Source organism: Corythoichthys intestinalis, chromosome 6 (genome assembly GCF_030265065.1).
Source record: "Corythoichthys intestinalis isolate RoL2023-P3 chromosome 6, ASM3026506v1, whole genome shotgun sequence".
In the NCBI taxonomy this organism is placed as follows: Eukaryota; Metazoa; Chordata; class Actinopteri; order Syngnathiformes; family Syngnathidae; genus Corythoichthys; species Corythoichthys intestinalis.
The window spans coordinates 6,104,719-6,120,290 of record NC_080400.1 but is presented as its reverse complement, the minus strand read 5'-3'; the positions used below and the strand labels follow the sequence as shown (position 1 = coordinate 6,120,290).

Here is a 15,572-nt window from a genome sequence, read left to right as displayed (position 1 = left end):
GGATAGAATAGACCCTACCATTATTAAGTGAATTACTTTCATTATGTTCAGGCTGACATTTACCCCTTTTCACTTGCTGAATGTGTCAGTCCATTTTTTCCCTCAAACACACGTTCGATTTGGGTGATGACATGACCGCCCCCCCACACACCCACTCACAGCTACTGTAAGTAATGTAAAAATTAGGGCTGTCAAAATTATCGCGTTAACGGGCGTTAATTAATTTTTTTAAATTAATCACGTTAAAATATTTGACGCAATTAACGCATGCAATGAATGACCCGCTGGCGTATTGCCTCAAACATTACAATGAGGCCGTTTATGGACATTAAGAGTGAAGCGAATGCCACCGGCCGCTTGGGGGCAGCGCCGTTCCATACTCATGTTATGTCTTCTAAACGTGGGAGAATTAGTAGTTGTGCGATGTTTATGCTGTATTCACAATGCAATGCAAATTGCTATTTGTACTCCACACATATTTCGGTAAGTTTTCTTTCTTTTAGTGGCAATTATATGTCTCTTGCAGGGCCGGCCCAGCCCATACGCAGACTATGCAGTTGCTTAGGGCACCTGACCACTAGGGGGCCCCCAATCTGGCAATTGTTTCATTTATACTCTATTTTGTTTACTACAGTTTGCTTTATTTGACTTTTTTTAGTTTTGATACTTGATTACGAGCTTAAAAAAATAAAAGTTCTTCCAAACTTCTTTCTTTCCTCTTTTAGAAAAAGGTTTGGCGCTATCTACTGTCAGTACTGACAATCATTTGGGTTGAAAAGTTTGAAGTATGCAGTGCAACAAAATCTGATTAATATACAAAATATGGACATATGGGTTGGATTGCATGGGTTTCACAGTACACTGTGATGAAATGGTGGGCCAAAAATATGGGCCCCTTTGCATTATTTTGCTTAGGACCCCCAAATGGCCTGGGCCGGCCCTGGTCTCTTGTTTTATTTTGGGTAAGATATGTACAGATACTGTATATGTTATACAGTAAAGGCGAGTGGACACTGGCGTTCTTTGGACCGCACTGTTTATTGGCATAAGCTTCTCCTTCACAACAAACATAAGTATCGTTTAGTGAAAGCACAACAAAAATAATATTCCTATCTCTCAAAAAAAATAATAATAATAATGTTCACAAAAAGAAAAGCACTTCAGTTTATAGTAATCAGGCCCTATTCTGACACACAGTTAAACAACAATGCAAATTAACTGGCATTCCATATCAAAATAGCTATGCAAAATACACGTAAAACTTTTCACTCTATTTTTATTATTGTTATTTTTATCCGTCTTATTATTATATTAACTCTACTTTTGATTGAAAATTTTACTAATTTTATTAAAACGAAAACATGAAGAGGGGTTTTAATATAAAATTACTATAACTTGTAACTATAACATTTATCGTTTAAGAACTACAAGTCTTTCTATCCGTGGATCACTTTAACAGAAAGAATATTAATAATGCCATTTGTGGATTTATTGTTACAATAAACAAATACAGTATTGATGTACAGTATGTTGTACGTATATATCCGTCGTGTGTCTTATCTTTCCATTCCAACAATAATTTACATAAAAATATGGCATATTTTAGAGATGGTTTGAATTGCGATTAATTGCGATTAATTACGATTAATTAATTTTTAAGCTGTAATTAACTTGATTAAAAATTTTAATCGTTTGACAGCCCTAGTAAAAATATGTCAATGTTGTGGAGGTGGGGAACACACCACTAATTTTGCTACTGAAAGTCCGACCTGCATCAGAGTTAGCGTAACATTAAACTGCATGAATTTGATAACCTGCAAAAACTCAAGTAGGAAGCTGCTTTGAGAGAAGTGTCCTTCATTATGTTTTCTACTGTTAACGTTAATTGTCATTTTCATTTTATTTATGTGGTCTTAAAACAGGCCAAAGGAGCTTTCTTTTTTTTTTTTTTTTTTTTTTTTGAGTTTGGTTGTTTGTGGACAAAAGCAGTACTGTTTTACCTGAAGGAAGGTATTTTTGGTATTCCCTAACTACGTAAGACGTTTTTTCAGTTGTATTTAATTTCTTTATTTAGACGGACAATGTTGAGTGGTCTTAAGACAATTGCTTATTTTTTGCATTCCTAGATAAAAGATTATTGTGTATGTTAATATAATTGAAGTTAAAATATTGCAATTTAAATTTGTGAAACAAAGAAAAAATCCAGACACTTGTTCTGGAAGTTTTCAAAATGTTTCTTTAGTATACGTAGTTTTTGAAAACAAAGGTTTGAATCGAACGATGTATCACTTGAACCAATACACATGAAAGTTAGTATAAGTCGATACAGATTTATTTTGCATTGATCATTTGCCTATCAATTAATTTGGTACATATTTGTGAGAAATGTATCTATCCCTGACCCCTGTTCACCCAATCTGTTTAGTCTTATTAATGTCCCGTCCACAGCAAGAAGTGTACATGTATTTTATGCTGTTATATCGTCCCTACCAATGTAGAGATGTACCAAACCTACGCCCTTGCAAGAATCATATAATATTCATCATCAGGGTCGCAAACAGCTAGGAAATTTTCAATGGGGTGGTCAGGATGGTTATGTGATCAGTTTGGAGTGGCACTATCTCACTGGGAAATATAAACCACACACCTCCGTAATATTTGGAATACAGGTAATGGTGGGGGAAAAAATCAGCTAAAATTCAGGGTATCTAACTTTTTTCTGATTCCTGCAAGTAAAGTAACAAAGATGCTATGCAAATGTGACACAATATGCAAAGTGCTGCATACTGTGCTGAGAGGACTGGGGTGATGTTCAGCTCAACATGTAGTGATCACCAAAAGCTCAGTCTATTAGTGAACCCTGAATCAGTGGCGACACCAGGGGGAGGCCACGGCCCCCCTATAAATTTGTTGGCCACCCCACTGGCCACCCCGCTTGCCAGTATATCGTTAGATTGTTGTAGCATCATTTGGGATGTGCATTTCATCCCAAATGCACAGCCGGGACTATGGACTATGCACATTAAATCATGAGTAACATCAAATATTACACAATACACCAAAGTATATCAGGAGCCATGTCCCTAGGTCTTTCTGATAGTTTTCCCCTGACCTTTTTCTGCAATAATATAATGAAAACCTGAAATTACGGTTTTTAGTTTTGGTGTGCCATCCCAAGATTTTAAGTGGCCCTATCTGGCCACCCCTATGAAAAATTTCTGGAGGCGCCACTGCCATGATTACACAGACATGATTAGGAAAAACAGTTGTTTTTTAAATATAGCCTGAACAAGGTATTAACACACACTTATCAATAATGGCCAGCAAAATGGCCCCATGAAAAGTCAAATCAAGTAAGTTACAAATGACACTACAAACTACAGTAAATACAAAACACTCAAAAGTGTAAAGGTAAAGGTGAAGTCGACAGATTTGACAATGATGGAGTAATTTTGCCATGTCGTCCTGAATAAATGCATTTTTATCAGGGCTGTCAAAATTATCACGTTAACAGGCAGTAATTAATCACGTTAAAATATTTGACCCATTTAACGCACATGCCCTGCTCAAACAGATTAAAATGACAGCAAAGTGTCATTTCCACTTGTTACTTGTGTTTTTGGTGTTTTGCCGCCCTCTGCTGGCGCTTGGGTGCAACTGATTTTAATGGTTTCAGCACAATAATTATTATTGATAACAACAATGGCAAGCTACTAGTTTACTTTTTGATTGAAAATTTTACAAACTTTATTAAAACGAAAACATTAAGAGGGGTTTTAATATAAAATTTCTATAACTTGTACTAACATTTATCTTTTAAGAACTACAAGTCTTTCTATCCATGAATCGCTTTAACAGAATGTTAATAATGTTAATGCCATCTTGTTGATTTATTGTTATAATAAACAAATACAGTACTTATGTACCGTATGTTGAATGTATATATCCGTCTTGTGTCTTATCTTTCCATGCCAACAATAATTTAAAGAAAAATATGGCATATTTTAAAGATGGTTTGAATTGCGATTAATTACGATGAATTCATTTTTAAGCTGTGATTAATTCGATTAAAAATTTTAATCGTTTGACAGCCCTAATTTTTATTATTTCATATTCCATTTAACATAAGACTGTTATTTGTCCTTACCATGCCATTTATTTAGCTATTGGGGGAAAATACTTGGATAAAAAGAATACCCTGTAAAAATATTGGAGTAGAGAGACTGAAACAATGACATTTTGCGGCTCTCTTTGTCGCGTTTTCCTCGTTGCGAAAAATTCCCCCTCAGTGGGCTGCATACTAAATCAGATGAAATCGTTACTCCGATGACATCATCCACCTGTTGGGGACGCTAGGGCCCTATAATGGTCGGCGTGGCTAACCGGCAGATTAAAAGACTAACTTTTCGTCATCTGCGCTTTGCTAAATTGTTGTATATAGTCGAATTGTCTCAAAATATGATTCTAATTCACATAATAATACTATTTAAGCCTTTTTTTTTTCTCATATCGTACGCACTTTAAGTGTGGGTCTGTTCATAGGCGGAGTTAAACTTTTCGGGCAGGGGGGGCACAAAATGTTGATGACCCCGAAACGCAGTGTCAGCAATAAAATTAACTTACAAGAAAATTTATAATAATAGGTTGACAATGAGCGTTGTTTCCCATCATTCTTGAGGGGAATTCTAAATCAGGCTGCTTAGGCAAAACTTTTTGCCAAGATCGTCATCCATTGAATATGGTACGCCCGCCGGTGTTGAGCCAATGTAGTTACCCCAGTCAAAAATTGTATCCCCTGGGCAGAGCAATATGGAGGTAGATTTGTGTCTGTATTATTCAATCAAAAAAAGTTGCTTCAATAAAAATATATATTTTCAACCAAAAAAAAAAGTCCCATCAATCAAAAAAAAAGAAAAATGTGAAATCAAAAATAAATTTGAAACTCAGAAAAATGCATGTGAATGCTATTTTTCTTTGATTGATTTTTTTTTTTTTTTTTTTTTTTGTATTTGATTGAAGAAACCTTTTTGATTGAAGTAATGTTGATTTGTGTCTGGCCCACATTTTGGCTAGGACATGTTTGTCTTTTTTATTCATTCAAAAAATAAGTTGCTTCAAAAAATATATATTTTCAAATAGAAAAATCAATCAAAAAAAGACAAATTTCAATCATAGAAAACGTTTTTGAATGCGAAAAAATATTTGAGATTGAAAAATTTGCATTTGAACACTTAATTTTTCATTGAAAAAGTTTTCTTTGATTGAAGTTTTGTGTTTAGGCAATATTATGGGTAGGAAATTTGTGGCTAAATCATTCAATTCCAAAAAAAGCTGCTTCAATCAAAAAAAAAATATATATATATATATATATATATGTATAAATATATATATATATGTATAAATATATTCAATCAAAGAAAAAAATAATTTAAAAAATGAAATAGCTCTCCCCTATTTTTTATTATTATTTTTTTTTAATTATATGCAAAGAAAATGAATCTGAAAATATTCGGTTAACGCGACCCCTGATATATACATACATACATACATACAGTATGTTTATATATACTGTATATGAAAGTCAATTTCATGCAATGAAACTTTTTGGCCACCAGAGGGCGCCTGCCCCCCTTACATTCATTTGTATGTTCTCTTCACAACATACAAGACTCCTGATAATAGCTCCCAGCATCATAGCTTGTATATTGTGACTAACTATTGCCATCCAGTGTATTTGTTGAGCTAAACGGGTTGCTAAAATGTTTAAATAGGGTTTGACCAAAGTCTGAGTAAGTTTTATGTGTATTTTGCATGTCTGTTTTGATTGTGAATTTGTAAATGCCAGTTCTCTTTGCATTGTTGTTTAACTGTGTGAGAATAGGGCCTCATTACTACAGACTGAGGCAGTTTTATTTCTGTAGACATTTTTTTGAGAGATATGAATATTATTTTTGTTGTATTTTCACTATATGATACTTATGTTTGTTGTGAAGGAGTTGCCGAAGCTTATAACAATAAACGGTGCGGGCCAAACTAGAATCTCAACTCCTGTGATCACCCTCCTTTCTCTCTGCCTTACACCCTACTGTGGATTAAAGAAAAACTACGGCGTCAGTCAAGGGACAAAACTCACCATTGACACCATATGGCACGTTTAAATAACTACCTTACATAATTAAAGGGTGACATGTTTTTTTGTTGTTTTTTTTTAAAGAGTGACACGTGGAATGGCGTTCCGCGAGCAACACGTCACTTTTGCTCGTTAATATTCATGACATTAGCAATTGTGGCTAGGCGGGTGAACCTCCCGTTTGTACCCAATAGCAAATGAATGGAAATAGTGTACAAATGAGATGTTTACTGAGCTAAACCTACCAATTCTGTCCGAAATGGATGTCCCTGGTGCCAAATTCACGGGTAAAGATGTGGAAGAACATACAAATGTTCAATTTAAGAGATGGCTTGAATGTCTAGGGCTGAAAAAGATGAGCCGACCTGATCCAGAGTTAGCTTTTGTATCGACACCTTTTTCTTGCGTGCATTGCCTTAAGCCACTGACAATGACATTCTCCTGTTTCAACAATCTATCCTTTACCACCATATGCCCTGTCTTTCTTATATATTACATCCTCTGTTTGTCTTACATCTCTGACCGTTCTTGTGGGCAATTTACATTGCTATTTTTGTGTAGCGATCGCAAATGTTACTCAGTGACAGCCAACGAACACTTTTAATTTTTTCATTAATAACAAATCTTAATTCTATACACTTCCCCCTTACTAAAGTTGTTTTTTTAACAACAGAAAAAGTAACAGTGGCAGTCAGATACCATTTTAATTTTTTAAAAAATCATTCATTGAAGGCAGAAGCAGCAAAGCAAAACGCCACGCTAAAAAATACGGTATTGGCCCGAATATAAGATGGTGTTTTTTGCTTTAAAATAAGACTGAAAAAGTGGGCGTCCTCTTATATTCGCGGTCGAGACATTATACCCATTCACCATGCAAGATGGCACCAGATATCAATGGAGCGAATGCTGAACTTGAGGAGTAATGTTCTGTCATGACAGATCTCATCTACTCTCAAGTTTGTATTATTTTATTGCAATGTTTTTCCTTATTCAGATTTGTTTAAAGACTACAGTCAGTTAGACCTCACTTTGATGGTTAATGCAGTTATTGCAATATTGTTGTTTTATCACAATACATTGGTTTATTTACATTTCAAAAACCAGAAGCCATTCATTTACGAATGTGATTGCACTTCAGTTTACATATTTAAATCTTCAGATATTAAGATTTGAATGAGGCAAAATAACATGCTTTTTCTCTCATTTGTTTCGGATGTACTGTAATTATTTTCTGTACAAAATTTGATTTGGTGTTCAAAAAGTGTTTTTTCAAACTTGAGTCATGAAAAAGAGGGGGCCGTCTTATATTCGGGCCAATACGGTAAGTAAAAATGTCAAAATGGCTTACCTCTTCGTCCTCTGAAAAACCATGGCCCCCAACAAAATGTTCACTGCATATGAAATGTGAATGGCTTCACCTTGCTGGCGTTAAATTGGTCCTTTGGATGTCCGCGCAAGTTGATCCATTCTTCACATTTTTTCCTCTGAGTTTTTTGTTTCGGGAAACGTATGAAGAAAACATCTTTCATATGTGGTAATGTCTAGAGTCGTTTCTACAAGTTCCATAGCAGCAGTGTTTGATCAGCATGTTCTTTTTTGAAAGATTACCGGAGAAAACAAGCAGAAATAAAATGGTTTGTATGCGAGGGCGTGTCTATAATACCACCCTTCTGCATTACGATGGCGACGTCACGGTCTAAAAATAGCATTCGTGCGGTACGCTATTCCGGCAACGTGACCATGTGACGTCACCGCCCTGCGACATCAACAGCAATGGCGACTTACTACTTAAAATAATTTTACAAATATCATTGAAACGAAAACATTAAGAGGGGTTTTAATATCAAATGATTATACTAACATTTAGCTTTTAAGAACTACATGTCCTTCTATCCGTGGTTCTCATTAACATTCATACATCGTTTTAGTATACATGTATAAATATATATATATATACATATATATATATATATATATATATATTTTTTTTTTTTTTTTTTTTTTTTTTTTTTTTAAGCGAGAGAGAAGCCTGACCCGAACATAATAATTGACATAGGGCCGAGTCGGGTTCGGGCTTGAGATCTTGCCTCTTCTTCCTAGTGATGCTACAATAGTTTTAGGAAGAATGTCTTTTCCTTTAGTTATTTTAAAAAATATTTTTGGGAGATGCACAAGCACTCCACATCCCATGCAAATGACCTGTATACTTTTTGTTTTGTGTAAATTTCAATAAAATTTGTTAAAATTAGATGCATAATACTTTTATTAACATTATTTACTTTGAAAGATCGGATATTGCTGCCGTTTTATTTCCTGTTTAGTGCGTGCCAGTGCCATATATTTAGAGAGTCACGACACTCCCATAGGGATCCATTATACGATTTTACTTCCGGGTACTTCCGGGTTATGGAGCCTTGGATAATTACAAACAGCGCATTTGACATGACGGACACCATTCATTTGAACGGCAGGCTGTCAAGTATATTCGGAGGTAAGTTGATTAAAAACCGACCTCATTTGAATTTTCAACTGTCTGTATTTTACCAGAGGTGCTTTATGATGTATATGTTGAGCTTTATTTGTATGTGCATGGCGTAATTATATATATATTTTGTCTTGGTTGACGAGGGATTCTCTCTTACTTTTAAAGCTGGCTACGCTAACTGGGAACGTATATTCGGAGGAAAGTTGATTAAAAACCGACTTCTTTTGAATTTTCAACCGTCTGTATTTTATTAGAGGTGCTTTATGATGTATATGTTGAGCTTTATTTGTATGTGCATGGCGTAATTATATATATTTTTTTGTCTTGGTTGACGAGGGATTCTCTTACTTTTAAAGCTGGCTACGCTAACTGGGAACGTATATTCGGAGTAAAGTTGATTAAAAACCGACTTCTTTTGAATTTTCAACCGTCTGTATTTTATTAGAGGTGCTTTATGATGTATATGTTGAGCTTTATTTGTATGTGCATGGCGTAATTATATATTTTGTCTTGGTTGACGAGTGATTCTTATTTTTAAAGCTGGCTATACTAACTGGGAATGTATCGCATGTGATATATTAAGTAATTATCTCTTTAAAATCTCTTTCAGAGGCCCTTTGTGACATACACTTATCTGTGAGTATTGCAAGACAACCGGCTTTTATGTGCTTGTTAGCGCGATTTTGTAAAGTTAATGCATGGCAACCTGTTTTCTTAATATTGAAATCTTTGATATTTCCTTCCTTTCAGCTTTGATGCACATGGATTGAATTCTCAATCGCAGCCTAATGTAAGTTGTCACAATTTTTTTTTCCAGCTCATGGCATGAGGGAAGGTTGCTGTGCAAACTCATAGCCTTTCTTTCCAGCTGCTCCACAACATTGGAGGATTCCATGAGGGAATCATTCGTTGCCGAACGGAACAGCTGCTCGACATCCTTAAAGAGAGTGAAGACCTCATCCGATGGCCGGTATAATGCACCCGTTTTAAACTCTTTCATCTGCAGCAGGACGGCACTCTGACTCTCTGTGTTGGTATTGATAGGTGCTTCAACCAATGCACACTGGCATTGGTTGCAGAGTGAGAAGCTGATGACCCTCTTCACTATGCATCCTGCCAGATGGTAAAGGACACATGACTCTGTGAATTCAGGTGGTGATACTTCTGTCAGCTGCTCAATACTCACAACATCAGAAGCACTGTAGCTACAGGTTCTCATGTCGAGGAAGTCTGCTAAGGGTTCTGAAGCGTCATCCATATTCTTCTTCATTTGAAATTTAATTTTTTTTTGTTTTTTAAGAGCTCTCTCTGCTCTCCTTCTCATTATTTTCTCCCTTGTAAGTTCCTTCATTAATTCTTCCACAGTTGCCATTTTGCCTGACAGCGTGGTCCCTGGCGCATCTGGGCCTAGTGTTGTGGCGCCACCGCTGGTTCCTGATTGGTCGGCACCCGGCTCATCCACCCCTGGATCACCTGGCCTGGATACGTCATTGTCATTGTGCTCACTTTCGCCCAACCTTCCCACCTCAATTTCTCCCTGAATGTCTGTAACAATAACAAGGCATTCTTAATTTTATATGCAGTCAATGTTTTTACATTTGCACCTATTGTCATCTCCAAAGTAAGGGTACACTACACTCCTAAAGGGAAAAAAAAAATAACGGACATTACTGTTACATGAATCAAATCATCTGCCACAATCAGAAACTGCTATGGCATTGCCATGTGTCAACAGTCTGGTGATATCATGGAGTTGGTTCTGCTTTGCTGTTGTATCCACCAGAAATGTTTAGTTATAGGTGAAAATTAAATGCATAAATAAAGCTAAATTATGAAGTAACTAACAATGAAGTAGATCGAAATTTTGTGTGTAAATCCCAGGACAATTCCTGACCTCTTGTATTTGAAGCTGAATGTATTAATATGAAAAATGTAATTATCTTATTAGGAGTGTAGTTTATCCTTGAATTACTTGGCATGGGAAATGTTGTTGACAGCTGGTCTGTATCATACCCAAGTTTAACCTGGTGCAATATGTATGGTCCGTTTGAATTTTGGTTGGAGGCACACTCCTAAAGGGAAGTTTCCTCCTCTTTGGCTTCGAACGATGAATGAAAATGGTTGGGACAGCATCTGGCCTCAATTTAAATGTGTGCCCTACTTTGGTTGGCGTAAACTGGTCCTCCTCAAAGTGTTCCTGATGTTTGGTTCGCAAGATCAGTTTCCATTCTACTTAAAATTAAAAAAAAAAAAAAAAAAAAAATTAAAAGTCATAATACCGTGACTTACATGACAGAGTTTATAGTTGTTGCTGGCCCCCTTCAATTTCAGATTTTTACAGCTGACCATTGCCAGCCATTGTTTCTGCCGGTCTTTGTCCTTCGGGAAACCATACATTCGGTAGCCCTTTTCGGACCGATTGGTGCATCCAAAAGCTGCACAACCAACCATCACGATCTCTAAAATGTTAGGTGTGAGCACTGAATCATGACACCAATTTTACCTATTTAATAAAAAATAAATATTACTGTAATATTAAATATTTTCTTTATCAAAGGGTAATACGTTATGTAATATATTACCACAGGTAAGTGTATCAAGAAAATCTGGGCATTCTCTGGAAAAACAGTATTCTAGTTGTGGGGGGGGAATTCCATCTTGCATTTCAATGTATAAGTTGATTTCCAATGCTATTGCTAACACAAACATGAAACTCCCTCCAAGACATGGGAACTTTCCCTTCTGTGTAACAGTTTACATAGTTTTCAGTTGTTGCCTTACCACTCCAAATGTAAAACTAGCATTTATAAACACTATAGTGCAATGACATAATCAAACAAGTACTTAAAATACGTGATTTTATCTATTTTTACCATAAATGGAGCAATCACCGCTAACTGGTTCATGGAATACTATTACAGCGCTGCTTGTGTTTGTAACTATACACGCCTACATGAGGCACGTGACCACCCGCGGTGACATGAGAGAGAGTCGCAACTCTAAATGGTGCGTGCTAAACATTAACAGGGCTTCATCCGGCCGCGGGTTTGCACATCAGAGGCTCGTCTTTGCAAGCCATTATATCAAATGTCCACTAGATGGTGCCAGAGTGAACTACTTGGACGATGTATACAATTTGATGCAGCTACAGTGGGGCAAATAAGTATTTAGTCAACCACTAATTGTGCAAGTTCTCCCACTTGAAAATAGAGAGGCCTGTAATTGTCAACATGGATAAACCTCAACCACGAGAGACAGAAAATAAGTATAATATTTATATGTATAAATATATATATATAATATTTGGTCTATACCACAAGTTCATCTCAATACTTTGTTATGTACCCTTTGTTGGCAATAACGGCGGCCAAACGTTTTCTGTAACTCTTCACAAGCTTTTTACACATTGTTGCTGGTATTTTGGCCCATTCCTCCATGCAGATCTCCTTTAGAGCAGTGATGTTTTGGGGCTGTCGTTGGGCAACACACTTTCAACTCCCTCCTCACCCCGTGGTGTCAAAATGATAACAAGAATGGGGAGCAAAAATCCCAGAACCACACGGGGGGACCTAGTGAATGACCTACTTAGAGCTGGACCACAGTAACAAAGGATACTATCAGTAACACAATGCGCCGCCAGGGACTCAAATCCTGCACTGCCAGACGTGTCCCCCTGCTGGAGAAAGTACACGTCCAGGCCCGTCTGCGGTTTGCTGGAGAGCATTTGGATGAACCAGAAAAGGACTGGGAGAATGTGTTATGGTCAGATGAAACTAAAATAGAACTTTTTGGTAGAAACACAGCTTCTCTTGTTTGGAGGAAAAAGAATACTGAATTTCACCATACCCACTGTGAAGCATGGGCGTGGAAACATCATGCTTTGGGGCTGTTTTTCTGCAAAGGGACCAGGACGACTGATCTGTGTTAAGGAAAGAATGAATGGGGCCATGTATCGAGAGATTTTGAGTGAAAATCTCCTTCCATCAGCAAGGGCATTGAAGATGAGATGTGGCTGGGTCTTTCAGCATGACAATGATCCCAAGTACACAGTCAGGGCAACAAAGGAGTGGCTTCGTAAGAAGCATTTCAAGGTCCTGGAGTGGCCTAGCCAGTCTCCAGGTCTCAACCCCATAGAAAATCTGCGGAGGGAGTTGAAAGTCCGTGTTGCCCAACGACAGCCCCAAAGTATCACTGCATGGAGGAATGGGCCAAAATACCAGCAACAGTGTGTGAAAAGCTTGTGAAGAGTTACAGAAAACGTTTGGCCTCCGTTATTGCCAACAAAGGGTACATAACAAAGTATTGAGATAGGGTGACCAAACGTCCTCTTTTGCCCGGACAAGTCCTACTTTCACGTAGTATCCTCGTCGTCCGGGCGGGTTTTATAAATTCATAAAAATGTCCGGTTTTTATGATTTTTCACGGGACCAATTTGAAGAGAATCCCTCCGGCCGCTGGGTGGCAGCAGTTGACATCGCTCCTACTAGAAGGGAGGGAAGAAGTAGTTCTTCTTGTTTTTGTTGGCAGTTTACCCCTATCATGAGGCATTACCGCCATCTACTGGGTTGACGATTTGGCCACAACGCCTGCCCAGTTAAGTTTTTTTACGATAAATACGTATGTAATGGCAACTGTTGACTTCTGTCGGAGCTTTGACTGTAAAATCCCGTTTGGTGTCGCATCGTTGCGCTGCCGATGATTGTAAACTTTTATAGCAAAGTTTGATTTTTGCCTCAGCTAGCTATCGGTAAGCTAAACCACGCAAGGCATTATGGGAAACGTAGTTTTGAACTGCTACGTTTGGAAACATGCTGGTTGAATAGTTTGTCAGTTTACATCGGTTATTGTTTGTATGCAATCTAGAACATTGAATGAGAATATAAATTGAATGGGAATAACAATTTGTCAAGGACAATTGTCGTGATAGTAATTTATAAAAATGTTTAGTTGGCACATAGCCTACTGTGTGTATGTGTATTGACTGGACTACATTTCCATGGGTCTGCATTATATATATCTATACATATATATTTTAGTCATTATTGATTTTTTTTTTTTTCAAACTGCATTTTTCCATCCAGAGTGGGGGGGCACACTTTAAATATTTTAAAGGGATATAGACGTCTTTGAGTGAACTTAGAGTAAAATTCAAGTATCTTGAGGCCGGGCTGAGTGTCCTCTTTTTTGGAAATACAAATATGGTCACCTTAATTGAACTGAACTTTTGGTATTGACCAAATATTTATTTTCCACCATGATTTGCAAATAAATTCTATAAAAATCAAACAATGTGATTTTCTGTTTTTTTTTTTTTTTTCACATTCTGTCTCCCATGGTTGAGGTTTAACCATGTTGACAATTACAGGCCTCTAATATTTTCAAGTGGGAGAACTTGCACTATTAGTGGTTGACTACATACTTATTTTCCCCCACTGTATGCGATTACGTATAACAAACCTGTTGTTTATTAAAACCTGTCACCCCATTACTGTCAACGGAAGCAACATGCTATTGATAAGCATGAAGATTTTATGTCACAGCGAGATAGGTGTTAGCGCTTATGCAGTGTCCCATTATCATAACGTTTGCAATCAAGATTCTCACATTTGAGGAATTCGCAAACATCAGCAAAGCTGAAAGTGCACTGGCCAAGCCTCAGCCAATAAGAACCAACCAACTTGACCAAGGTATCTTTCCTGCCAAGTAAGTATATGTTGCTCTTGACTGAAGTTCCAATGTGTTTAGCGCCCACGCCATCTTCACTCAGTGGGTTATTAGCTTCACACTTATAAACCAGTCATAAAATGTACTCACAATATATACAGCAACAGCTGTGTGCCATTTCAAGTACTACCTGTAGGCTATAGTCAATACATCAAATGACTGATCTTTTAATAAAGATGAAGGAATTTGAGTAAATCCCATCATGCATTGCTTCTGATACCAAACGCTCCACTGAGAGCTGGAATCCCAGCGCGAAAAAAACGATCAATTTGCACAAGAATTTTAAACGTAGTGTTACGTTTTAAAACATATTGGATATTCATATCAATAGATAGCAGATGCTGTGTTAATATAACTGGCGCTTTTACTTTGACATCCGACAGAAATTTGAGTTACGTCACCAGATATGACTTTGTGCTCATTACTTCCACCTATTGTGTCGGGGTGGAGGTTTTTTTATTTTTTATTTTATTTCCTCCACAAATGCGAATAGTCTCGAGCAGGGCCTTGGTCTCGAGTCTCTCGACTTCTGGGTGAGAAACGAGTGACGTTTGTCTCAAAAATAAATGCTAATTTTTGCTGTTCACAAGCAAATTCGAATGCTTCAAAATGACAAGCCATGATAAATTCACGCACGACATAAAAAAAAAACAACAAAAAAACGTGGATTTAAAAATCACGTGAAAATTGTGCATATACGGTATTTTTCATCATTAAACTTTGAACTAAGTAGTGCAAAGCTTTATTGCGTCAAGAAGCTTCATTTGGCCATCACTGCTCACTTGGGGGAGACAGTCAACCTCTGCTGCCACCTGCTGTTGACTGTTGTCATCCAACATGCCTCTTAGCATGCATTGCAGCGCTACAGATGTAAATAAAATCAAAAATCATGTTCTGTGCTACATGTTTCTTCAGTTACTGTTCCAATTGTTTCATCAATTGCTAGTTATAGTATTTGCTAACACTTTATTTGACAGTGGTGCCATAAGACTGTCATTACACAATCATAATTATGACATGTCTCTGTCCTGAGCATACATGAATGCTTATAACAGATGTCATTAAGTGTTATCTGGCAAATGATCTCACTTTTGAATGCATGCAAAAGATCCACGATGGACAAAAATTGAGTTAGTGACATAATTTGCCAAATGACACTTAATGACATAAGCATTCAGTAATGTCCATGATAGTGTCATGTCATAATTTTGATCTTATGACAGTTTTATGACA

General features: G+C 36.9%; 1 long non-coding RNA gene across 2 annotated transcripts; it reads left to right on the top strand.

Moving 5' to 3' along the window:
• Positions 1-8,399: 8,399 nt before the first annotated feature.
• On the top strand, positions 8,400-12,766 carry LOC130917853 (uncharacterized). 2 transcript variants are annotated; one of them, XR_009063523.1, is made up of 6 exons: positions 8,400-8,621; positions 9,226-9,251; positions 9,366-9,405; positions 9,484-9,585; positions 9,660-9,767; positions 9,981-12,766. It is a non-coding gene; the product is annotated as an uncharacterized LOC130917853 (long non-coding RNA). The 2 variants fall into 2 exon arrangements; XR_009063522.1 differs by having other exon boundaries at positions 8,413-8,621; positions 9,660-9,738; positions 9,981-12,765.
• Positions 12,767-15,572: the final 2,806 nt, after the last annotated feature.